Below are 27,241 nucleotides of genomic sequence, written 5' to 3'. Positions count from 1 at the left end.
TGTAACAGAAGACAGGGGACAATGTACTCTGCAGAAGCACCCTATTACGTATGTACTATGTAAGGACAGTACACTAACCTTTCTTGGTCACCTCTCTTTTGCTAGCATCAGCCAAGTAGGTTGCTTTTAGCTGTGCACTGATTATACAATAGATAATACTGTCCCAGTTTTACAGCTGGGTGGCTAAAGCACAATGGGAGTAAAATTTCTTGCTCAAAACAACAGTAGTAGCTAGCGAGTTCCAGCCTGGGAATCAAACCTGGAACTTTCCACTTGAGCTACTACTGCTTCTCTTGTTACTATGGTTACTGCTTCTCTTGTTACTATGGTACATAGAAGAGGACAGGGGATGATGTGTCCTGGTCATTGCAGAAACACCATATGACACCATGTATGTATGTATGTATATAAGGGCTTTACATGCCACTGGCTTTACATGCTGCCTTTCACTGTATCATAACCTACACAACAATCTGGGGAAATACAAGAAAGCCAAATAGCTTTTTTGGAGGGATGGGGATCACATGCGCATGCAACAAAGTGAAGTGGGACATTTATAAGGAAGACTAAATTTTAAACTATGAGAATAGATTGAATTATGTGGGTCATCTACCACCAGGGGCCAAAATTGGGAATTAATTAAAGTACAAAGTTCTACCAAGTGTTGGCAACACAGTAACAGTCTACCTAATAGAGTTGACCAGGAACAATATTACTTTTATTTAATTGTATTGTGTATATATATATATATCTAATCCAAAACAGCCAAGCTGTAAAAAAATTGTGCGGCCCTCAAAAAGGCTATGGTGAAAAAAGATGTGAAATCCAAGGTGGCGGCCAAGAAATGGCTGTGATGGTAGGTTAATGGTAAAAATTTTAATAACGACAATTCAGGTGAATTTGGTGCCGCTTGGTCAATTGGCACAAAATTCACCTGAATTGTCATTATTAAAATTTTTACCATTAACCTACCATCACAGCCATTTCTTGGCCGCCACCTTGGATTTCACATCTTTTTTCACCATAGCCTTTTTGAGGGCCGCACACTTTTTTTACAGCTTGGCTGTTTTGGATTAGATTTCACTTCTTTTTGTATTTGTATACCCCAAAGCCGGCCTATGGCCTGCTTTAGGATTTTTTAACCTATCTTTTTTCTTTACCACAGGAAGAAGAAAAAATGAAGCAGATGTACCTTAAATATTTCTGATTTTATCAGTAAATGTACAAATTTTATATATAATACATATATTTATTACAGAACTGTTCATGGTGGTTTCTTTGTAACTGAACACTCTTCAAGGTAACTTCTTCTAGTTGTTCTCTCTACAGGGTGATTTATTTGTAGCTGGATTCTGTACAGGTGATTTTTTTGCTGCTGAGCTCTTTACAGAATGGTTTCTTTGTAGCTGAACTCTCTACAAGGTAACTTCTTCTAACTGATCTCTCTACAGGGAGATTTGTTTGTAGCTGAACTCTCTACAGGTGATTTGTTTGCAGCTGAACTATCTAGATGATGGTTTCTTTGTAGCTGAACTCTCTACAAGGTAATTTCTTCTAGCTGAACTCTCTACATGGTGGTTTCTTTGTAGCTGAACTCTCTACAGGATAACTTCTTCTAACTGATCTTTCTACAGGGCAATTTGTTTGTGGCAGAATTTTCTACAGGGTGATTTCTTTGTAGCTGAACTCTCTACATGGTGGTTTCTTTTTACTGTAGCTGAACTCTCTACAAGGTAATTTCTTCTAGCTGATCTCTCTACAGGGTGATTTGTTTGTAGCTGAATTCTATACAGGTGATTTGTTTGCAGCTGAGTTCTTTACAGAATGGTTTCTTTGTAGCTGAACTCTCTACAAGGTAACTTCTTCTAACTGAACTCTCTACAGGGAGATTTGTTTGCAGCTGAACTTTCTTCATGATAGTTTCTTTGTAGCTGAACTCTCTACAAGGTAACTTCTTCTAGCTGAAATCCCTACATGGTGGTTTCTTTGTAGTTGAACTCTCTACAAGGTGACTTCTTCTAGCTGATCTTTCTACAGGGTGATTTGTTTGTAGCTGATTTTTCTACAGGGTGATTTGTTTGCAGCTGAACTCTCTATATGGTGGTTTCTTTGTAGCTGAACTCTCTACAAGGTGACTTCTTCTAGCTGATCTCTCTACAGGGTGATTTGTTTGTAGCTGAATTCTCTATAGGTGATTTGTTTGCAGCTGAACTCTCCACATGATGGTTTCTTTACATTTGTAGCTGAACTCTCTACAAGGTAACTTCTTCTAGCTGATCTCTCTACAGGGAGATTTGTTTGCGCTGAACTTTCTTCATGATGGTTTCTTTGTAGCTGAACTCTCTACAAGGTAACTTCTTCTAATTGAATTCTCTACAGGGAGATTTGTTTGCAGCTGAACTCTCTTCATGATGGTTTCTTTGTAGCTGAACTCTCTACAGGTGATTTGTTTGCAGCTGAACTCTCCACATGATGGTTTCTTTAAATTTGTAGTTGAACTCTCTACAAGGTAACTTCTTCTAGCTGATCTCTCTACAGGGTGATTTGTTTGTAGCTGAACTATCTACAAGATAATTTCTTCTAGCTGATCTCTCTACAGGGTGATCTGATCTCTCTACAGCGTGATTTGATTTGATTTGCAATTTCTAAGAATCCATTCATCAGGTGAATTAGCAATATTCTTAGGATTCATCTGTTACTCCAATCTGATTACAATGATGTGTAGAAATTCCATTCAAAAGACTTTTTTTTGCTGTATACACTAAACAAGACATATATAACATACAACTGTTTACTTATTGCATGCATAGTTATGTTTCCAATACGTATACTGTTGACAATTTTGTGTTGTTTACAAGGAATATGATAATGATCTATGCAACCAGCAACATGAAAAACCATTATTGAGCTCATTAATGAAAATCAGTTAGAGTAGAGCTGCAGCATTCACACACTAAGTCGTTTTCATAGAAAAATGTCATAACCCACAGCAGAAGGTAACTGATACAGATTTAGTATTCATACAAAGGTGGGTGAATATGCTATAGTTGTCTTATAAGACTTGTAAATTACCAAAAGACTACAGTTTGCTAAATGCCTGAGTTGGTAGTTACATATTATACTGAAGCTAATAACTCTAACCAATTAAACCAACTAACACTTTTGAATCACATAGTTCATAAAAACCACACTAATCACCTCTTATAGCCATAGTGGAAAAACACTGCTAATTATCTGAATAAAACAAAACCCACAATTACAACTTTTGTAACTGGGGATGCAACCCACAATTGAAACCTGTTTTTTGGGAGAACTCTTTAGGAAAAGGAAGCTATACTCTCCTGGAACAGAGTTGAACAATAGGTATAGTTACATAAACATTATTTGTGTTGGTAGTGATGCATAGTTCCTGAAATAAATCTGCTTTTGATACACAGAAGATTTAGGGTTTTATTGGCCAAGTACTAACTTAGAAAGGAAATTGGGGGCTACAGCCCCCTTAGCCCCTCCTCTAAATCCGCCCCTGAACTTTATACTCTTAAAATTGTAAGTTGCTCACTTTACTGATTAAATTATTGACAGTTAAATATAAGATGTTCAATTATTAAGATTGCTACTGTATGTTAGATAAGTTCAAAAGGGAAATTGATAAGTCTAAATTTGTTATTGCACACCTCTAATCGTATCACCACATTTGATTTAAAGTGTAGTTAACATTGTTTAACCTTCTATTGAATATTGAACATACGTAGTTGATATTGTACTTGCACCAAGTACGTAACTAGATACAGCATGCATATTCTTTCATGTGATTTCTTTTGAAGGGAAACTGTTGGAGAGAATTGAAAGTGCACTTACAAGAAAAGCCGGCAAGCACTCCATCCCATCCCACTTGTATATTGAATATGGTGTGTGAGGAGATAAATTATAAACTTTTCAGTGTATTTACAATAGAGCATTAAAAGTTGGCCATGTCTCCATATACTTCTGTATATGTGTAACAAATATATAAAGTGATTGTGTGGATATGTATGCATGTGTAGTACAGTAACATTATGTATGTTTGACAAGCATGTAGAAATACTGTGTAAAAGTGCTTGTATATGTACATAGAATAGTGTGTGTGGGACCATAGATATATGACTCCAAATAGGGATTGGAAACGGCGTCATGCTCCAGAAATAGGCTTGTTTCAAATGTTACAGGTAGTTTCTGTAATTTGCATCGTATACCAATTTAATTGGCCCAACGTACCTTGGTGTAGAAGCGATACCGAAACAGCATGATATGATGAGTTTCTTCTGTGGGAAAGGCCAGTCAATGACATTCACCAAGCAACTTGTATTGCTCAACTTTAGAGAACTTTCATATTCTACTAAACCTACACTGATAGTCTACAGTAAAGAGAAATGTCAATGTTTTCATGCTCTTCAAAGCGGTAACAAGCAAAATGCGCCTCGTATCTAACCAGTGATGTCAATTGTACAGATAGTATACCGGGCGCATGATGCCATTTCCAATCCCTATTAAGAGTCGTGTATCTATGGTGAGCCTATGGGTATGTATGTGTGTATATTCAGTACATACAGTACGTACATGTCTAGATAAATTAAATAAATTAGTTTCCTTTATATGTAAAACATTTCACTTTATTTTGTTGTATTATTATTATTATATTTTATAATTGTAAGACTCATATGCATGAGCATAGTACAATGATTAGTTACAAATTAAATTAGAATGTAAGTAAATAAGTAAGTAAATTAATTAAGTATAAGTAATTAAGTAAGTAAATTAATTAAGGATAAGTAATTAAGTAATTGAAGAGATCACTAGTGTACAAGTGTAGAGAATTGTTGTAGAGTTGGTGCATTGACAGTGACACTTGGTAAAGCATTCCACTGAGGGACTACTCGTGGAAAAAAACTGTACTTATAGCTATTAACTGTTGAAGATATTGTAACAAATCTTTTGTTGTGACCTCTAGTGATAAGAGAGTTTTTAATCATACATTCTGGGAGTGAAACATCTATTAAACCATTTAAGATTTTATAAAGGACACATAGAGACTGAATATCTCGTCTTTTCTTCAAGCTGTCCCACTGTAAAGTTGATAACATTTCACTAACACTGCTGTATCTGTTAAAATCAGACATCACATATCTAGCAGCTCTCCTCTGAACAGATTCTAATTTGTTAATGTTAATGTTGGTATAGGGGGACCAAACAAAAGCTGCGTACTCCAAAATTGGTCTGACATATGTACAATAAGTATCAACTCTAATATTCCTCTGACAGAAATGAGTGTTTCTTCTTATGAATGCTAGGGCAGAGTTAGCTCTTTTACAGATACACTCAATATGCTTGTTGAAAGTAAGTTTACTGTCTAATGTAAGTCCTAAGTATTTAGCTTCCTGTACATGGGCAAGCATTTGATCATACAGTGTGTAGTGTGTGACAGTTGGATGCACTTTGTGAGTAATTGTTAAAACAACACATTTAATTGGGTTAAATTGCATAAACCATTTGTTTGCCCAATGTTCCAGACAATGTAAATCATTCTGTAGGACATCGGAGTCATGCTTAGAGTGAATTTGGCGATACAATAGACAGTCATCTGCAAATAGGCGACAAGTAGATTTGATACAGCTGGTATATATTTATATGTGTCCTTACCAAAAAACTTATCTTCCTTGCTTCTCAAGATGTTTATGCAGGAAACCTGATGAGTCTTTATGCAGTAGTAGGGTATTTCCCACTTGGTACATTAGTTGAAGTGACCTCACTGTCCTCCTTTACATGATTGTAAGGAGGCAATAAAGTAACTGAGGGAAGTCCCTATAGTATCGTAGGGTGTTTCTGCAATGACCAGAGTACATCAATCCCCGTCCTCTCCTACATGGTAGTAGGAAGGTTCTAGGGAGACAAGAATAAGTTGGTGCAGAGCTCCTTAATGGTGATATATTTTTCTGTAGTTGGTATCTTGTCCATTCCACTATAGGAGGAATATGACAGCCCAGTTGAGGAAATGCTGCATGCCTTCTAAGTTGGTCTACTTTTGCGTAAAGTTAATGAAACACATTATAACCACAATATGAAGCATTGTGTTCCTTTACTGACAGGTTGCCAGTAACTAACCCTATATACCAACCGATTCAGTAGACATCCCTGCAACTGGAGTCTACCAAATCACCACCCAAACTGGGTGCTAACATCCTCCAGAGACTGCCTAGTGTCTAGGCACGGAGGTAGAGGAGAGTATGTATAAGCAAGGAGCAACATTAATACGGTATACCACTGGTATATATAGCTTAGAAAGAAAAGGTAACCTGAATGCAAAGTCAAAATACAAAGTTTACAAAAATTTAATGATTGTGAGAAATACAAGAGTTTACAGTGTCCATTTTAGCTCCAGTGTTTTTGTTTCACATTTTCAAACTATATAGCAGGTTTCCCTTCTGATTCAAGAGCTTCCATGGTAGCTGAACCTTCTTGGATAGTGAAATCTCCTTCTCCATCATCATTTCGGCACTCCTCAGTTATCATGATATCTGATAAAATTATCTGAAGAAAGTTTACTGCATTGTGAAGCACATTGGAGAGATGGGTCAGGTCCTTTGCTCCATCATATTCAATATATTTTCCAGGCACATAGTAGCACCCTTCTTTGCAGCCACATTTCTCGTCAAGCAACTACAGATAGTTAATAATAGAAATTTATATTGATAGACACTGAACTTACATATTGGGCAACTTTGTGAGCAATTAGTTCAATGCTGCACTTCAGCACGTTGCACTCATCAGTGAGTGATTCTTCTCCATAAAATAGCTTGTCTTCTTCATCTTCACACAGCTCATCAAGTATCTTCATCCTTCCAATCAACTTCTCCAACTCACCATTAATTTTATCATTTATTACTGTCCTGTTTGTCTCTGGCTGCACAGTGTACTGGGTAAGTGGGTCACATTCCTTATGGCAAGATTGAAAGACTGTTGCAATATATGAACGTGTGTTTCTAGACTCACCAAATCAGTTTCTGTGCACAGGTCATCATAAGCATTTAATGCTTCATCAGTAGCATCGTACACTTCAGTTATAGTCACTCTGCATGAAGTAACATTTGCTGTGCAGTAAGAAAATTCTTCTGCGGTAGTCATATTAGTAGAAGCAGCATAAGCACCGTTCATGGTCAAGGCTACTACTAAGACAGTTAAAAACAAGACTGCTTCCATCACCTGGTCTCTGCTGATAAATGACTGTTTGAAACACATGCGCACTATTTAACTGTTCTGTATCAAGTTCTTGACTGTTCCATCTACTGCGTTGCATTTTTATATACAGCGATATGTGTTGAATATCCCATACTCCACTGGTAATTTGGAAAGAGCAAATTAAATTGCAACACTCCGTATTCACTGCTATAGACACATAATTATTTATTTATAAACTGATTACCTGTTACCTCATTTATGCATATATTGCTTTGGTACTTTTATTAATGAAATATGATATGCTTATGACTTGTTGTGATGCTGACCCATACAACCAAAATAATTAAACATTTATATTGTCATGCATAATAACCAAGTATTGTAAGTACTAGAGATCTGCAAGAAGGCTAAACTTTGTATTTATAATGCACACATGCATTAGTGGTAAGTTCATGTGATCACTTCATTACTCTTTCTTTTTGTAAAATAAAGTTCAAGATTGGATTTCAAAATAAGCAGTCTAGGATCTTATCTGTGACTTGCTAAACACTAAAGCAGTGATTGTACTTAATTGTACATACATGGCAGGGTACTTTCACAATTGCAAGCCTTGCTGATATATCACATCATAAGAATTTAAATTGGGGAATACCGAATTGATACCTGTGTCATTAGTTTTGTATTTCGCATAATGAAAGTGTGCTGTATGGATTTGCATTCAAATATTACCGGTTTTGGTAACTGTAGAGAACACTGTAAACGGATACTGCTTGTATAAACGGCGACACTAATATTAAACATAGCTTGTATCTTTCTGTACTGTTATATGTTTTCTAATGTAAACATTTAGTTTCTAAGAAAAACCACAGCTACCATCTTTGGAGTATTTTAGAAATTAGCACCTCACTATGAATATTAGTATTTAAATTACGTATGTACATATTTAACAAAGTAGGGCTGACAGGAAATATTTACTCACCATTCACAACACAGCAAAGCCAGTAACCACTGATATCATGACAACACATCTGGTGAACTGCTGCAAGCCTTGCTGTACAAGTGAATATTACAATTGTCTCTTTACAAACCATCTAACATGCTATGATAGTCTTAAAAGAATTCTCCTTTTAAGTATTCTCTAAATCCAAAGAATTTTAACATGTGACACTTTAATAACCAAGAATGGTGTCAAGGTTCCAGTGTAGTTGAATTACACTGTACCAAAGATAACATTGGAATTTGTCAAAAGCTATTGCTTATGTGGAATCTTATTCCCAAAGCTAATATTCCAGTTCTGCTTACTTTCATTGTTCATAATAATTTCTTAGAATCCATTCATCAGGTGAATTAGCCATATTCTGAGAATTCATCTATTACTTCAATCTGATTACAATGATGTGTAGAAATTCCATTCAAAAGACTTTTTTGCTGTAAACACTAAACAAGACATATATAACATACAACTGTTCACTTATTGCCATCTACACATACGTATTCACAATAATTATATAAACTGTTGACAAATTTTGTGTTGTTTTGTAAGGAATATGATAGCAAGTAGCATCTTGAATAACCATCATTGAGCCCATATTTTAATAAATAAGAAATTTTGACATGCTTGCAGGAGCTAAAGCTGCAGCATTCAAATGCAAAGCTGTTTTCATAGATGAAAACAAGCTGACAGCCAAGATATAAATTGTGTATGCAGCTCTCTTGTGACTAAACTTCCAATCTAAACCATTAAAGTTGGTAAATTGTACATGTGAGTTATATCATATGTGACCAAATTTGACAAATCAAGGCTTCCACACACATCCACTTTTATGACTTTGAAGCACCATATATGACAACAATTTCACATTTTGACCTGATATTGTACTATGCTATGGAAGGACTTTGTGAAAATTTTAGGCCAATATCGTGCTGAGTAGTCAAGTTACAGCTGGTTAAATTCAGAAATTTGGATGTGTGTGGAATCCTCGTTTTGTCAAATTCGGTTACATATTGGGATAGCTATATGCTTCCATTTTGTGTAATTGTGTGCGGACATCCTGGATATTTTGCAATTTAGACAGTAACAAATAAAGAATTAAAAAAACATGATATCTTCTGATTTCTCTAAGAAATGTAAGTAGCTAGTATTCATATACGTTTGACCATAACCTTTGCAGTGAAATGGTCAAACGTTCTAATAGAACATACTCCATGTTTATTTTAGGCCAATGCCTATAAACAAGAGTCCCTACTATTATTAACTTTTGTTATAATATATGATAGCACCAGCATGTAATTCACTGTGACCCATAGGACTATTTTTACAACCAGCCCTTTTTAAAAACTGCATGGGGAAGTGTTTCAAACAGTTTTGAAATGAAATCCTTGATTTGGGTTTTCATGAAATTTTTAAACAACATGCATATGTTTCATTTTGTCACCAACTCTACCTACATCCTAGCTATAGATGCCAATTTTTTTGATGTGATTTCTTTTTGGAGGGAATATGTTGGAGAGAATTAAAGATGCACTTACAAGAGAAGCAGACAAATTCCACAGCCAATCCGACCTATTGAATATAGTGTGTGAGGAGGTAAAGTTTAAACATCAGTGTATTTATATTCTAGTAGTAGAACATTAAAATTTAGTGTCTCTGTACTTCCATATATGTATATACATAAGAGATAGATAGATAGATGGATAGATAGATAGATAGATAGATAGATAGATAGATAGATAGATAGATAGATAGATAGATAGATAGATAGATAGATAGATAGATATTTTTAACTCCACACAATCGGCTGAAGCCATTCTTCCTTAGGAGACATTACAATACATGCGTACAATACAACTACAAAAACAAACACCACAGTTAGCTACAGTTATAAACAAGACAATACATACATAAAATAATCATTACAAAAGCTATTAAAATGATCTGTTAATGGTATTGTGGAGGGAAGCTGGTACACTGTTTCACCTGCTTTATATCTAAAGAACTGCTGCAAGAAGGTAAAATTGTACTGATATGGAGACACAAAAAATGGCTTAACCCTTGTATGATAATGAGTTTGGATGCTACCAAAGTGAATGAGTGGCTCCAGGGGAATACATCTAGTCTGATGGTACTGGTGGAAAATTACACAAACAGAACAAAATTGAATGAGGTATTGGAATGGCAGCCACTGCAAATGCTGGTAATACTGTGATAAATGACCATGATCTCAGGGATTTAAATTCATTATCAGATGAACAGCTCTATTCTGGAGACGCAGCGGATGTTTTGATAACTGTTGAGTCAGAGAGGGACCCCACACAGGTAGAGCATAACGAAAATGAGAAAATACAAGAGAATCAATTAAAATTTTAATCAATTGAGTGCTCAGAGTCCACTTGTGTGAACTGATCAGGTGAAGATAGTACGCCATCTTTTTACAAACATTGGATACTTGAATAGCCCAGGAAAGGGTAGGGTCAAATATCACCCCCCCCCCCCCCCCCCCCGACACATCTGTTTATCCACCACCTTCAAGATTACTCCATTAACTATAATGGAAGGATAATCTGCCAGCTTCTTACAGTTTTCACGAAACCACAATACATTAGATTTGTTAAAGTTTAGCATCATTTGCTGTCAGAAATAAAATTAGAAACTAACTGCAGCTGAGAATTCATTAAAGCAGCTGCTGCTGCTGCTGCTGCTGCAGGGGTGGGTCCAGAGCAAATCAGGGTAGTGTCATCAGCACACTGAACTAATAACCCATCTGTAACTTGGAGTGGCAACTTGTTCGCATTTATTAGAAATAGCAGTGGCCCAAGAGAACTTCCTTGGGCCACTGCCACTGTTACTAAGATGATTGTGTAGAAACATAGCATGTATGTATGTATTACAGTAACATTATGCATGTTCACAAGCATGTAGAAATGCTGTGTGAGAGGATATACTTGTGTAGAAAAGTGTGTGTGAAACTAATGTGTGTATATTTAGGTACAGTGTAAATACATGCCTATTCAATTAAATTAATGCTTATAAATAAAATGTTCTACATCACTTTGTTGAGTAGATACATGTCCTTCCAAAAACTGTTGTATTTCTCCAGATGTTTATGCAGGCACTGTATCTGGTGAGCCTTTATGCAGTAGTAGGGGTGTTTACTAAGCTAACACACACCTGTACAGTAGAATATAGTGACCTTACTTTCCTCCGTACATGATTGTAAGGAGGCAATAAAGTGACCGAGGAAGTTTGTGTAACACCCCTATGTGGTATGGTAGGGTGTTTCTGCAATGACCAGGGTACCGTATATCAATCCCCATCCTCTCCTACATGGAGTTGCTGTAGAGCTTCTTAATGGTGATGGGCTTTTATTGTCCATTCTTTGTATGACAGTACAGTTGAGGTACAATTAGAGAACTGCATGCCTTCTAAGCTGGTCTATTTTTCATATGAATGAAGCACAAGATAAAATAGTTCCCTTTGTGCTGACCCAGAAGCATTATTTTCCTTTACTGACAGGTAGCCTGTAACTAACCCTATACTAACCTTATTCAGTAGGCTTCCCTGGAGCTAGAGCCTCCTGTACACCTACCAAACCACCACCACTACCTAAGCTGGGTGCTCAAGAGACTTCCCATAGACATGGAGGGTATAAGCAAGGCGCAACATTAATACAGTTCTACTGGTATATATAGCTTAGAAAGAAGAGTTAAACTGAATACAATATATGAATACAAAGTTTACAAACAACTGAGTGAAATAGAAAGAGTTTGCAGTGTCCATTTTAGCTCCAGTGGTTTTGTTTCACATTTTCAAACCATCAGTTTCCCTTCTGGTTCAAGTGCTTCCATGGTAGCTGAACCTTCTTGGATAGTGGAATCTCCTACTCCATCATCATTTCGGCACTCCTCAGTTATCACAACATCTGATAAAATTATCTGAAGAAAGTTTACTGCATTGTGAAGCACATTGGAGAGATGGGTCAGGTCCTTTGCTCCATCATATTCAATATATTTTCCAGGAACATAATAGCACCCTTCACCGCAGCCACATCTCTCATCAAGCAACTGTAAAAAGTTGGGATAGAAATTTATGATGATATACACTGAACTTACATATTGGGCAACTTTGTGAACAATTGGTTTGATGCTGCACTTCAGCACATTGCACTCATTGGTGAGTGATTCTTCTCCATAAAATAGCTGGTCTTCTTCAACTTCACACAGCTCATCGAGTATCTTCATCCTTCCAATCAGCCTCTCCAACTCACCATTAATTTTATCATTTATTATTGTCCTGTTTGTCTCTGGCTGCACAGTGTACTGGGTAAGTGGGTCACATTCCTTATGGAAAGATTGAAAGACTGTTGCAATATATGAACGTGTATTTGTAGACTTACCAAGTCAGTTTCACTGCACAGGTCATCAAAAGCATTTAATGCTTCATCAGTAGCATCGAACACTTCAGTTATAGTCACTCTGCATGAAGTAATATTTGCTGTGCAGTAAGAAAATTCTTCTTCTGCAATAGTCATATTAGTAGGAGCACCGTACACACCATTCAGAGTCAAGGCTACTACTAAGACAGTTAGAAACAAGATTTCTTCCATCATCTGGTCTCTGCTGATAAATGACTGTTTGAAACACACTGTTAGACGTTTTCGTAACAAGTTCTTGACTATTCCATCTACTGCGTTGCATTTTATATACAACGATATGTGTTGAATATCCCATGCTCAACCGGAAATTCGGAAAGGAACAAATTTAATTGTGTTTTCTTTTTCTCCCACAACCACTCACTATATCAGCACTCTGTATTCAATGCTACAGACAGGTATTTATAATTAATTACCGGGCTTTTCAGCAACCCCATTTAAGCACATTTTGCTTTGGTATTTTTATGAAATATGATATGGTTGTGTCTTGTAGTGATGCTGACTCATGCAACCATAATAATGAAGCATTTATACAGCAATATTTTGGTGCATAATATACAAGTATTGAAAAAGCTATCCAAGTAACAAGAAGGCTAAACCTTATAAATACAACACATACATTAGTTTGTAAATTCAATATATATAACCACTTCATTGCTCTTTCTTTTTGTAAAGTAAAAAAAAATCAAGATTGGGTTTCAGAGTAAGTGATCTAGGATCTTAGCTGTGACTTGTTAAACACAAAAGCAGTGAATTGTACTTAGTTACACAGCAGGGTACTTTCACAATTGCAAGCCTTGTTGATATATCATATAAAAAATTAAATTGGGGAATAGTGAATTGATAATTTTATGTACCTGTGTCATTAGTTTTGTGTTTCGCATAATGAAAGTGTGCTGTATGGATTTGCATTCAAAAATTACCAGTTTTGGTACTGTAATTGGATACTGCTTGTATAGACAGTGACACTAGTATTAAACATAGCTTTTATCTTTCTGTACTGTTTTATGTTTTCTAATGTAAACATTTAGTTTCTAAGAAAAACCACAACTATGACATTAGGAGTATCTTAGAAATTAGCACCTCAGTATGAATATTAATATTTAAATAATGTACAATATTATGGCTAATAAGAAATATTATTCTTATCAGCATTCACATCATTGTGAAGCCAGTAACCTCAGGTATCTTAAAACACATCCATTTCAATGTGGTGCACTGCTGCATATGTAACTGTATGACATAATCAACTTTGCTGTTCAAGCGGTCTTAAGAATACTTGACTTGTCTCTTCATAAACCATCTTACATGTTATGATAACCTTAAATGAGTGCACCTTTTAAGAATTCTTTAAATTAAGAAAGCACTTTAATAAGAATTCCAACAGGTGCTCATTCTAAATTTTAATACATACTCTAATAGACTTTAATAACCAAAGAGTGGTGTAAGGTTCCAGTGTAGTTGAGTGGTGATTACACTGTACCAAAAATTGTAAAAAGCAGAGGTGTGCCAAGGAAGGTTTCCAGGGGTTTAAGGAAACTCCTACTAAAATTGTTAACTTAGTAGCAAGCAAAGGTCACACAAATGTGTTGCTGCTGATTTGTTGGCAAACACAAGCACATCAATCTGCCTTATTACAGTGGTGGACCGGGGGGGGGGGGGTGGGGGGGGATACAGCATCTTCTCCAAACAATGTATGTTAGATTGAGATACTCTAATAGAGCAGTCAGTGAAATACTCTAATTTTTATTTTATTTGTTAAGGCTTTACAGCACAAGTGCTGAAGGTCTGTAAGACACCTGGTCCTGCAGCCTGTGTAAAGTTGTTGTTTTTGAAAAGGTGGAGAAATGAGAAAAAATCCATGACTGGACCTGGGCAGCCTTGAACCTGTAGCCACCCAATTAACACTTGAACGCTTACAGGAGGTCAGGATATTTTCTCCTTGTCAGTTTCATGATAGAACAGTCATCACATGCAACACTATTTTTACATTTGTTTAGTATGAAAACTTGCATCTGCAACATGAGTACACTTAGCCTGCTAGGAATTTTTACAAATAAAATGTACATGGTCCTTTGTTTGTAATGACAATTTACTTTATAGGCTCATAACTCAACTGCATACATGAGTACTTACAACTTCCACTGATTACCACAGCTATTGATCAATTTGTGTTTACTGGGTAAAGTATTGTAATGTTAACTGGTGTTCCATAGCTAATATATTAACTGGATAGCTAGTTATGTAGAACTACTTGTATGGTACCGCATGGTACCAACACAATCATGATTTACTGTATTCTTTATAATGATACAAGGTATATATGTGCGCGTGTGATTGTGAGACCATCAAGCATATAATTACCAAGTTAAGTTTTTTACAAAGAAATATTGGTTCTTGCCCAGCTAGGGTGAAAGAAGCCTGCTATAGGTCTATGGTAAGATTAGTGTGGAGTATGCTAGTAGTGTGTAGTCACCATTTACAAATGCATACATTAGGTTGACTTAATCAGTGCAGCTTAGAGGTAGCTACAAGATTTGTGACTGGTGATTATGGTTTAATGTCTAGTGTCATGGAGATGTTAAAATTACTTGGCTGGATGTCCTTGAAATGTAAATGAGAGCTATTCTGTTATTTTAACTTTTATATAATGAAATCTCCATTCCCAACCCCCCCACCTTCCTATGCAAACAACTACATGCACAAGAAGGCATTCTCAGAAATTTATACAGGTGCTGGCTCACTTTCATGTTTATTTACACTCCTTTTTTCCCTGCCACTACTAAAATATGAATTGGGAACAGCCATCCAGCTACTGTAATTGAAACACGAAATACAGCTGACTTAGGACTGCAGACTATTTTATCATTTTTGTCTCCTTTCCTACTATCATGTACACAGAAATGTAACAGAAGACAGGGGACAATGTACCCTGCAGAAGCACCCTATTACGTATGTACCATGTAAGGACAGTACACTAACCTTTCTTGGTCACCTCTCTTGCTAGCATCAACCAAGTAGGTTGCTTTTAGCTGTGCACTGATTATACAATAGATAATACTGTCCCAGTTTTACAGCTGGGTGGCTAAAGCACAATGGGAGTAAAATTTCTTGCTCAAAACAACAGTAGTAGCTAGCGAGTTCCAGCCTGGGAATCAAACCTGGAACTTTCCACTTGAGCTACTACTGCTTCTCTTGTTACTATGGTTACTACTTCTCTTGTTACTATGGTACATAGAAGAGGACAGGGGATGATGTGTCCTGGTCATTGCAGAAACACCATATGACACCATGTATGTATGTATGTATATAAGGGCTTTACATGCCACTGGCTTTACATGCTGCCTTTCACTGTATCATAACCTACACAACCATCTGGGGAAATACAAGGAAGCCAAATAGCTTTTTTGGAGAGATGGGGATCACATGTGCATGCAACAAAGTGAAGTGGGACATTTATAAGGAAGACTAAATTTTAAACTATGAGAATAGATTGAATTATGTGGGTCATCTACCACCAGGAGCCAAAATTGGGAATTAATTAAAGTACAAAGTTCTACCAAGTGTTGGCAACACAGTAACAGTCTACCTAATAGAGTTGACCAGGAACAATATTACTTTTATTTAATTGTATTGTGTATATATATATATATATATATACGTAATTAGTGATATGTGACCAGATTTGCGAAAAGATACCTTTTCCACACATTTTACATGCCAGCAAACAAAATGATGTAACACTTGGCTCCTTCTACTGTTTAACTTGCTCTTAGTTTCAAAATGTGGCCAGATGCTTTAGCTACAATCATGGAAAGTTTCAGGCATTTACATGCAATGATAAAAAGTTATAAAGCTTCAAAACTCAAAAAGTTGGTCACATTTTGTTAACCTTTTTGCAAATCCGGTCACATATACACTTTATCCTGCACATGCACACACCAGTGCATAACCATACATACTCATTGCATGTTGCAATATTAACTATGGTGTAAAGGATCACAAACTTGAATTTAATATCTTAACCACACAACTCAGTTGAAAATCAGCATTATGATCATTTATCATATACTGTAACTAATAGCATAAATATTTATGCCCATTTATATATGCAGCATGTGAGATGTTTCATGAATATATAGTCTCTTTGTTCTAGTAAGACTGTCCCAAACAACACTGAAGGCTGATGTACAATACTACATATTCATGAATTATCAAGATGTTAAGTTATTGGCTACTACATGCTTCACTTTGAGTTGCATCACCTCATGATCAAGACACTTCAAGTGTAGTAGTTGTAGTTTTTCTTAGAAACTAAATATTTACGTTGGAAAACATATAACATCACAGAAAGCTATGTGTATTATTAGTGTTGCCGTGGTATCTACTTACAGTGTTCTGTAGTTAACAAAACTGGTAATTTTTGAATGCAAATCCATACAGCACACTTTCATTATACGAAACACAAAACTAATGGCACAAGTACATAAAATTCAGTATTCAAATTCTTATACAACATCAACAAAGCTTGCTCTGTATGTACAATGTAATGTAGTCACAACTTTTGTATTTAGCAAGCCACAATTAAGATCCTAGACCACTTACTCTGAAACCCAATTTTGAATTTTCTTTACAAAAAGAAAGAGTATTGAAGTGATGATAATATGAACTAACAAACTAATGTATGTGTTGTAATTACAGGGTCTAGTCTTCTTGCTACTTGGATAGCACTTTCAATACTTGTACATTATACATGACAATATTGCTGTATAAATGTTTCATTATTATGGTTGTGTGGGTCAGCATCACTACAAGACACAACCATATCATATTTCATAAAAATACCGAAGCATCATATGCTTTTAAAAGGTAGCTGAAAAGCTGGGTAATTTATTACAGATTAAATCACTACGTGTCTATAGCAATGAATCAGAGTGTTTACATGGTGAGTGGCTGTGAGAGAGAAAAAAAATACTTTTAATTAAGTCTTTTCTGAATTTCCGGTGGAGTATGGGATATTCAACATGTATTGTTGTATATAAAATGCAACGCAGTAGATGGAATAGTCAAGAACTTGTTACAAAACTGTCTAACAGTGTGTTTCAAACAGTCATTTATTAGTAGAGACCAGATGATGGAAGAAACCTTGTTTCTAACTGTCTTAGTAGTAGCCTTGACTTTGAACGGTGTGTATGGTGCTCCTACTAATATGACTATCGCAGAAGAAGAATTTTCTTACTGCACAACAAATATTACTTCTTGCAGAGTGACTATAATTGAAGTGTTTGATGTTACTGATGATGCACTAAATGCTTTTGATGACCTGTGCAGTAAAGCTGACTTGGTAAGTCTAGCAACATATGCTCATATATGTATTATAACAATCTTTCAATCTTTCCATAAGGAATGTGACCCACTTACCCAGTACACTGTGCAGCCAGAGACAAACAGGACAATAATAAATGATAAAATTAATGATGAGTTAGAGAAGTTGATTGGAAGGATGAAGATACTTGATGAGCTGTGTGAAGTTGAAAAAGACAAGTTATTTTATGGAGAAGAATCACTCACTGATGAATGCAATGTGCTGAAGTGCAGCATCAAACCAATTGCTCACAAAGTTGCCCAATATGTAAGTTCAGCATCTATACCAGTGTAAATTTCTATCCCAACTTTTTGCAGTTGCTTGACGAGAAATGTGGCTGCAGTGAAGGGTGCTATTATGCTCCTGGAAAATATATTGAATATGATGCAGCAAAGGACCTGACCCATCTCTCCAATGTGCTTCACAATGCAGTAAACTTTCTTCAGATAATTTTATCAGATGTTGTGATAACTGAGGAGTGCCGAAATGATGATAGAGTAGGAGATTCCACTATCCAAGAAGGTTCAGCTACGTACCATGAAACACTTGAACCAGAAGGGAAACTGATGGTTTGAAAATGTGAAGCAAAACACTGGAGCTAAAATGGACACTGCAAACTCTTTCTATTTCACTCAGTTGTTTGTAAACTTTGTATTCATATATTGTATTCAGTTTAACTCTTCTTTCTAAGCTATATATACCAGTAGAACTGTATTAATGTCACTTCTTACTTTTACCCTCCTCTACCTCCGTGCCTTGACACTGGGCAGTCTCTGAAGCACCCAGTTTGAGAAATATTTACTCACCATTCACAACACAGCAAAACCGGTAACCACTGATATCATGACAACACATCCATTTTATTGTGGTGAACTGCTGCAAGCCTAACTATTTAAGTGAATATTTCACTTGTCTCTTCATAAACCATCTATAAAGCCAAAGAATTTTAACAGGTGCTCTTCCTATATTTAATGTGTACCCTTATGTGAAACTTTAATAACCAAGAATGGTGTCAAGGTTCCAGTGTAGTTGAATTACACTGTACCAAAGATTACATTGGAATTTGTCAAAAACTATTGCATATGTGGAATTCTATTGTGTAACATCATTGCGGATAAAGCCATCACTTGTACAGTATTTTTCGTTGCCAGACCCTATCTTATTCCCAAAACTAATATTTAAGTTACTTTCATTGCTCATAACAATTTCTTAGAATCTATTCATCTGGTGAATTAGCCATATTTTGAGAATTCATCTGTTCCTTCAATCTGATTACAGTGATGTGCAGAAATTCCATTCAAAAGACTTTGCTGTATACACTAAACAAGACATACATGTAGTGTAGGCAATGTATAACATGCAACCATTCACTTATTGCCATCTGCACATATATACTTAGTTATGTTTAACTTCACATACACTGTCGATAAATTTTGTGCTGTTTTACAAGAAATATAATAGCAAGTAACAACTCAAAAAACCATCATTGAGCTTATTAATAAAATAAGAAATTTTGACACACTTGCAGGAGCTAAAGCTGCAGCATTCGAATGCAAAGCTGTTTTCATAGATGAAAACAAGCTAACAGCCAAGATATAAATTGTGTATATATACAGCTCTCTTGTGACTAAACACTTCCGATCTGAACCATTAAAGTTGGTAAATTGTACATGTGTGTCATATCTGTGAATGCTATCCCACTAGGGACCTGTGAGAAGGCTAAAGCCTTTGAATACAGGGAGTCAGAAACATGTAACTGAAATGTTGAAGAATGCAGAAAAAATCCCAGACCCAGTGGTGACTTGATCCCCAGTAACATGCAGTCTAGGCATGTCATGTTGGGATATGTACTTCCATTTTGTGTAATTTTGTGTGGATATCCTGGATATTTACATTTGAACAGCAACACAATATCTTCTGGTTTTTCTAAGAAATGTACGTAGTTTTCATATAACCATAACCTTTCAGTGAAATGGTCAAACACTGTAATAGAACACACTCAATGTTTATTTTACACCAATGCCTATAAACAAGAGTCCCTATTATTATTAACATACGTAGTACCAGCATGTAATTCACTGTGACCCATAGAACTATATTTACAACCAGCCCCTTTAAAAAACTGGCGGAAATGTTTCAAACAGTTTTGAAACACAGTCAAAATTTGGGTTTTCATGAAATATTTAAACAACATGTTTCATTTTGTCACCAACTCTACCTGCATCCTAACTATAAATGCCAATTTGCTTGATGTGATTTCTTTTGGAGGGAATATGTTGGAGAGAATTAAAGGTGCACTTACAAGAAAAACAGACAAATTTCATAGCCAATCCCACCTATTGAATATGGAGTGAAGAGATAAGTAAACTTTAAACTTCTCTATACTTCCATATATGTATATACACGTAAGAAGATTGTGTGGAAATGTAAACATGTATGTATGTAATTATAGTAACATTATGCATGTTTAACAAGCATGTAGAAATAGTGTGTGAGAGTACTTGTGTAGAAAAGTGTGTGTGAGACTAATGTGTGTATATTCAGGTACAGTGTACATACATGCCTATTTAATTAAATTAATTAATTTCCGTTATATGTAAATTGTTCACTTTGTTGAGTATATATGTGTCCTTCCAAAAACTGTTTTATTTCTCCAGATGTTTATGCAGGTACTGCATCTGGTGAGCCTTTTATGCAGTAGTAGGGTGTTTACTTAGCTAACACCCCACCTCCTACACACATACACACACACACACATATATACACACAGAGTAGAATGCTTCAGTTGAAGTGACCTCACTGTCCTCCTTACATGATCATAAGGAGGAAACTGATAAAGCCGGTGACTGAGGGAAGTTTGTGTAAAGCCTTTACATGGTATTATAGGATGTTTCTGCAATGACCAGGGCCCCATCCTCTCCTAAATCCATGGTAGTAGGAAGACAAGAATTAGTTGGTGTAGAGCTTCTTAATGATGATGGGCTTTTCATGACAGTTTCAATTAGAAAACTGCATGCCTTCTAAGTTGGTCTACTTTTCATATGAATGAAACGCATTACTCCTAACATAGATCTCTTTGAGCTGACTCAGAAACATTAAGTTCCTTTACTGACAGGTAACCTGTCCCCTATATACCAACCTGATTCAGTAGGCATCCCTGCAGTTGTATACCCACCAAACCCCACCACCCAAACTGTGTACTAACATCCTCCAGAGACTACCCAGTGTCTAGACATGGAGGTAGAGGAGGGAATAAGCAAGGAACAACATTAATACAGTTCTACTGGTATATATAGCTTAGAAAGAAGAGTTAAACTGAATACAATATATGAATACAAAGTTTACAAACAACTAAATGAAATACAAGAGTTTGCGGTGTCTATTTTAGCTCCAGTGTTTTTGCTTTACTTTTTTGAACCAGCAAGTTTTCCTTCTGGTTCAAGTGCTTCCATAGTAGCTGAACCTTCTTGGATAGTGGAATCTCCTACTCCTTCAGCATTTTGGCACTCCCCAGTTATCACAACATCTGATAAAATTATCTGAAGAAAATTTACTGCATTGTGAAGCACATTGGAGAGATGGGTTAGGTCCTTTGCCCCATCATATTCAACATATTTTCCAGGTACATAATAGCACCCTTCATTGCAGCCACATTTCTCATCAAGCAACTGTAAAAAGTTGGGATAGAAATTTATGTTGATAGACACTGAACTTACATATTGGGCAACTTTGTGAGCAATTAGTTTGATGCTGCACTTCAGTACATTGCACTCATCAGTGAGTGATTGTTCTCCATAAAATAGCTTGTCTTCTTCAACTTCACACAGCTCATCAAGTATCTTCAGCCTTCCGATCAGCTTTTCTAACTCACCATTAATTCTATCATTTATCACTGTCCTGTTTGTCTCCGGCTGCACAGTGAACTGGGTAAGTGGGTCACATTCCTTACAGAAAGATTGAAAGATTGTTGCAATATATGAGCATGTATTTGTAGACTTACCAAGTCAGTTTCACTGCACAGGTCATCAAAAGCATTTAGTGCATCATCAGTAACATCAAACACTTCAGTTACAGTCACTCTGCATGAAGTAATATTTGCTGTGCAGTAAGAAAATTCTTCTTCTGCAATAGTTATATTAGTAGGAGCACCATACACACCGTTCAGAGTCAAGGCTACTACTAAGACGGTTAGAAACAAGATTTCTTCCATCATCTGGTCTCTGCTGATAAATGACTGTTTGGAATACACTGTTAGACAGTTTCGTAACAAGTTCTTGACTGTTCCATATACTGCGTTTCATTTTATATACAATGATGTGTGTTGAATATCTCATTCCCAACTGGCAATTCAGAAAAGAGCAAATTTAATTGTGTTTTCTTCCACAGCCAATCACTATATCAGCACTCTGTATTCAATGCTGCAGACATGTATTTATAATTAATTACCAGGCTTTTCAGCTACCTTTTAAAAGCATATGATGCTTCGTATTTTTATGAAATATGATATGGTTGTGTGTTGTAGTGATGCTGATCCACACAATCATAATAATGAAACATTTATACAGCAATATTTTGGTGTGTAATAAACAAGTATTGAAAGTGCTATTAAAGTAAGAAGAAAGTTAAACCCTACAAATACAACACATACATTAGTTGTAAATTCATATATATATAGCCACTTCATTACTCTTTTTTTGTTTAAAAAAAATCAAGATTGGTTTCAGAGTAAGTGGTCTAGGATCTTAGCTGTGAGTCTGTGACTTGCTAAACACAAAAGCAGGGAATTGTACTTAGTTACACAGCAGGGTACTTACACAATTACAAGCCTTGTTGATATATCATATAAAATTTTTAATTGGGGAATACTGAATTGATAATTTTATGTACCTGTCATTAGTTTTGTATTTCACATAATGAAAGTGTGCTGTATGAATTTGTATTCAAGTATTACCGGTTTTGGTACTGTATGTGGATACTGCTTGTATAGACAGTGACACTAGTATTAAACATAGCTTTTATCTTTCTGTACTGTTTTGTTTTCTAATGTAAACATTTAGTTTCTAAGAAAAACCACAACTATTACATTAGGAGTATCTTAGAAATTAGCACCTCAGTATGAATATTAGTAATTAAATAATGTACAGTTTTATGGCTAATAAGAAATATTATTCTATTTAGCATTCACGTCATTGTGAAGCCAGTAATTATAACCTCTGGTATCTTGGCAACACATCTATTTCAATCTGGTTCACTGCTGCATACATAACTGTATGACATATAATTAACCTTGCTGTTCAAGTAGTCTTAAGAATATTTGATTTGTCTCTTCATAAACCATCTTACATGTTACATTGAAAGAGTACACCTTTTAAGAATTCTCTAAATTAAGAAAGCACTTTAATAAGAATTCCAACAAGTACTCATTCTAATTTTAATGCATATCCTGATAGACTTAAACAACCAAAGAGTGGTGTAAGATTATATTGGAATTATTTAAAAGCAGGGGTGAGCCAAGGAAGGTTTCCAGGTGTTCTAGGAAACCCCTATTAAAATTGTTAACTTAGTGGCAAGCAAAGGTAATGCCTGTGTGTTGTTGCTGATTTGTTGGCAAACAAAAGTACGTCAATCTACATTATTACAGTGGCGGATCTGTGGGGGCACAGCCTCCTGTATGCTAGATTGAGATACTCTAATAGAGCAGTCAGTGTAGTACTCTAATAGAACAGTCACCACATGTAACACTATTTGTGACCCAGTCTGCAAAAAGGGGTCTTATAGCCTTTCCAAATTGTCAAGTGTGACTAATCATAACTCCTCATGTTTTCAACCTATCACCTTCATATTACACCAAGCCATAGTGCTATGGTAGGAGTATAAGGAGACCAAATTTCAGTGTGTTACTACATTCACAAGTCAAGTTACAGGTTTCCAAGTACATGCAATGCAATTGAAAAGGCTATAAGACCCCTTTTTGCAGACTGAGTCACATTTTTACATTTGTTTAGTATGAAAATTTGCATCTGCAATATGGGTACACTTAGCCTACTAGGAATTTTGAATAAAGTGTATATGGTCCTTTGTATGTAATTCTCATATGTGGCTCAATACGAGGTATTTTCCTCACATGAAATTTCTGAAAATTGGTGTTGTACAGAAGTTACAAGGTTACAACTATTCATGTGTACTTTCTTTATTATAATAACTCACTTATGCATTAAAAACTATAACCAATCCAGGCTTCCTAATGCAATATTAATTGCCAGTATAAACCCATCACTATGTTCAACTTGAATTAGGATATGCATTAAACATTATTATTAAAGTAGATTACACTCAATTTACCATTGGCACACAAGTTACCAGTGGATAAAAGTGCCAAAACAATTACATGTGGATACACAAGTTTTCATGTGGATACACAGGGTTACTGCTGGTGGATACACAGGGTTACTGCTGGTGGATACACAGGGTTACTGCTGGTGGATACACAGGGTTACCTCTGGATATACAGGGTTACTGGTGGGTACACAGGGTTGCCTCTGGATATACAGGCATGTGGATACACATGCTTACTTCTGGATACACAGGGTTACCAGTGGGTTATGTGTGGATACACAGGTGGATACACAGGTGGATACACAGGTGGATACACAGGTGGATACACAGGTGGATACACAGGTGGATACACACTGTTCCCTGCGGACACACGGGTTACATGTTGATACACAAGGTTACGTGTGGTGTAGTCACCATTTATGAATACATACATTAATTTGATTTAATCGGTGCAGCACAGAGCTGTAAGATTTGTGACTGGTGATTATGGTTTTATGTCTAGTGTCACAGGGATGTTAAATCACTTGGCTGAATATCTTTGGAACATAGGCAAGAAATCTCCTGGGTTATCATGCTATTTAAAATTTTACATAACGAAATCTCCATTCCCAACCACCACCTACCCACAGAACTGGGAATTTAAATACAAAGGTCCAACATAGTCTACCAAGTGTTGGCAACACAGTAACAGCCTACCTAACAGACTTGACCAGGAACAATGCTACTTTTGTTTAATTGTATTGTGTATACATATATAGTTACTGATATACACTTTATCCTGCACATGCGCACATCAGTGCATGTCCATACATACTCATGTGTATGGTGCTATATTAACTATGGTTAAAATAATTTCAAACTTGAATTTATCTTAACTGCACTTTTAGCTAACTGTATCCAATCAGTTGAAAATCAGCATTATGGTCAATAACAATAACTAGTAGAATGCCACATAGCATGTGAGATGTTCTATGAATAGTCTCTTTGTTCTAGTAAGACTGCCCCAAACAACACTGAAGGCTGATGTACAATACATGATGTTAGGTTATTGGCTACTACATGCTTCACGTTGTGTTGCATCACCTCATGCTCAAGTGTCAAGACACTTCAAGTGTAATAGTTGTGGTTTTTCTTAGAAGCTAAATATTTACATTAGAAAACATATAACAGTACAGAAAGATACAAGCCATATGTTTAATATTAGTGTCACTGTATCTGCTTACAGTGTTCTATAGTTACCAAACCAAAACCGGTAATATTTGAATGCAAATCCATACAGCACACTTTCATTATGCGAAATACAAAACTAATGGCACAAGTACATAAATTATCAATTCACTATTCCCCCAACTTAAATGCTTATATGACATCAACAAAGCTTGTAAGTACCCTGCTCTGTATGTACAATGTAATGTAGTCACAACTTTTGTATTTAGCAAGCCACAATTAAGATCCTAGACCACTTACTCTGAAACCCAATTTTGAATTTTCTTTAAAAAATGAAAGACTAATAAAGTGATTATATATGAACTAACAAACTAATGTATGTGTTGTAATTACAGGGTCTAGTCTTCTTGCTACTTGGATAGCACTTTCAATACTTGTACATTATGCATGACAATATTGCTGTATAAATGTGTCACTATTATGGTTGTGTGGGTCAGCATCACTACAAGACACAACCATATCATATTTCATAAAAGTACCAAAGCAATACATGTTTAAATAAGGTAGCTGAAAAGCCAGATAATTAATTACAGATTAAATCACTATGTGCCTATGGCAATGAATTAGAGTGTTTATATGATGAGTGGCTGTGAGAAAAAAAAAAAGTACTATTTAATTAGCTCTTTTCCGAATTTCCGGTGGAGTATGGGATATTCAACACGTATCGTTGTATATAAAATGCAACGCAGTAGATGGAATAGTCACGAACTTGCTATGAAACTGTCTAACAGTGTATTTCAAACAGTCATTTATCAGCAGAGACCAGATGATGGAAGAAATCTTGTTTCTAACTGTCTTAGTAGTAGCCTTGACTTTGAATAGTGTGTATGGTGCTCCTACTAATATGACTATCGCAGAAGAAGAATTTTCTTACTGCACAACAAATATTACTTCTTGCAGAGTGACTATAACTGAAGTGTTTGATGCTACTGATGATGCATTAAATGATTTTGATAAACTGTGTAGTGAAACTGACTTGGTAAGTCTAGCAACATATGCTCATAGTTGTAATTGTACACTTTGCATTTAGACTTTGTGTATTCAGTTTAACTCTTCTTTCTAAACTAAATATCCAGTAGAACTGTATTAATGTCACTCCTTGCTTATACCCTCCTCTACCTCCATGCCTATAGACACTGCATGGGCAGTCTCTGAAGGATGGTAGCACCCAGTTTGGGTGATGGCTTGGTAAGTGTATATACAGGAGGCTCCAGCTGCAAGGACGCCTGCTGAATTAGGTAGGCATTACAGTTTTAGTTACAGGTTACCTGTCAGTAAAGGAACATAATGCTTTTGAGTCAGTGCAAGGGGGGGGGGGGGTTAATGTGTTTTAATTTATACAAAAAGTAGACTTACTTCCAATAGAAGGCATGCAGTTTTCTAATTGAAACTCAACTGTACGTGTCATATTCCTCCTATAAAGGAACAGACAATACCAACTGCAGAAAAACCCATCACCATTAAGGGGCTCTGCACCCACTAATTGCTTGCCTCCCTAGAACTTTCCTATTACCATGTAGGAGAGAATTGGGGTTGTGATGTAGCCTGGTCAATGCAGAAACGCCGTAGAGTCCTTCCACCACCCCAGTAGAATGTACGTATTAGTTGAAGGAGGCAACTGATGAAGTGACTGAGGGAAGTTTGTGTAAAGCCCCTATGTGGTGCTACTGCA

This window comes from Dysidea avara, chromosome 8, assembly GCF_963678975.1.
Source record: "Dysidea avara chromosome 8, odDysAvar1.4, whole genome shotgun sequence".
Lineage (NCBI taxonomy): Eukaryota > Metazoa > Porifera > Demospongiae > Dictyoceratida > Dysideidae > Dysidea > Dysidea avara.
This window is presented reverse-complemented; position numbering follows the sequence as displayed.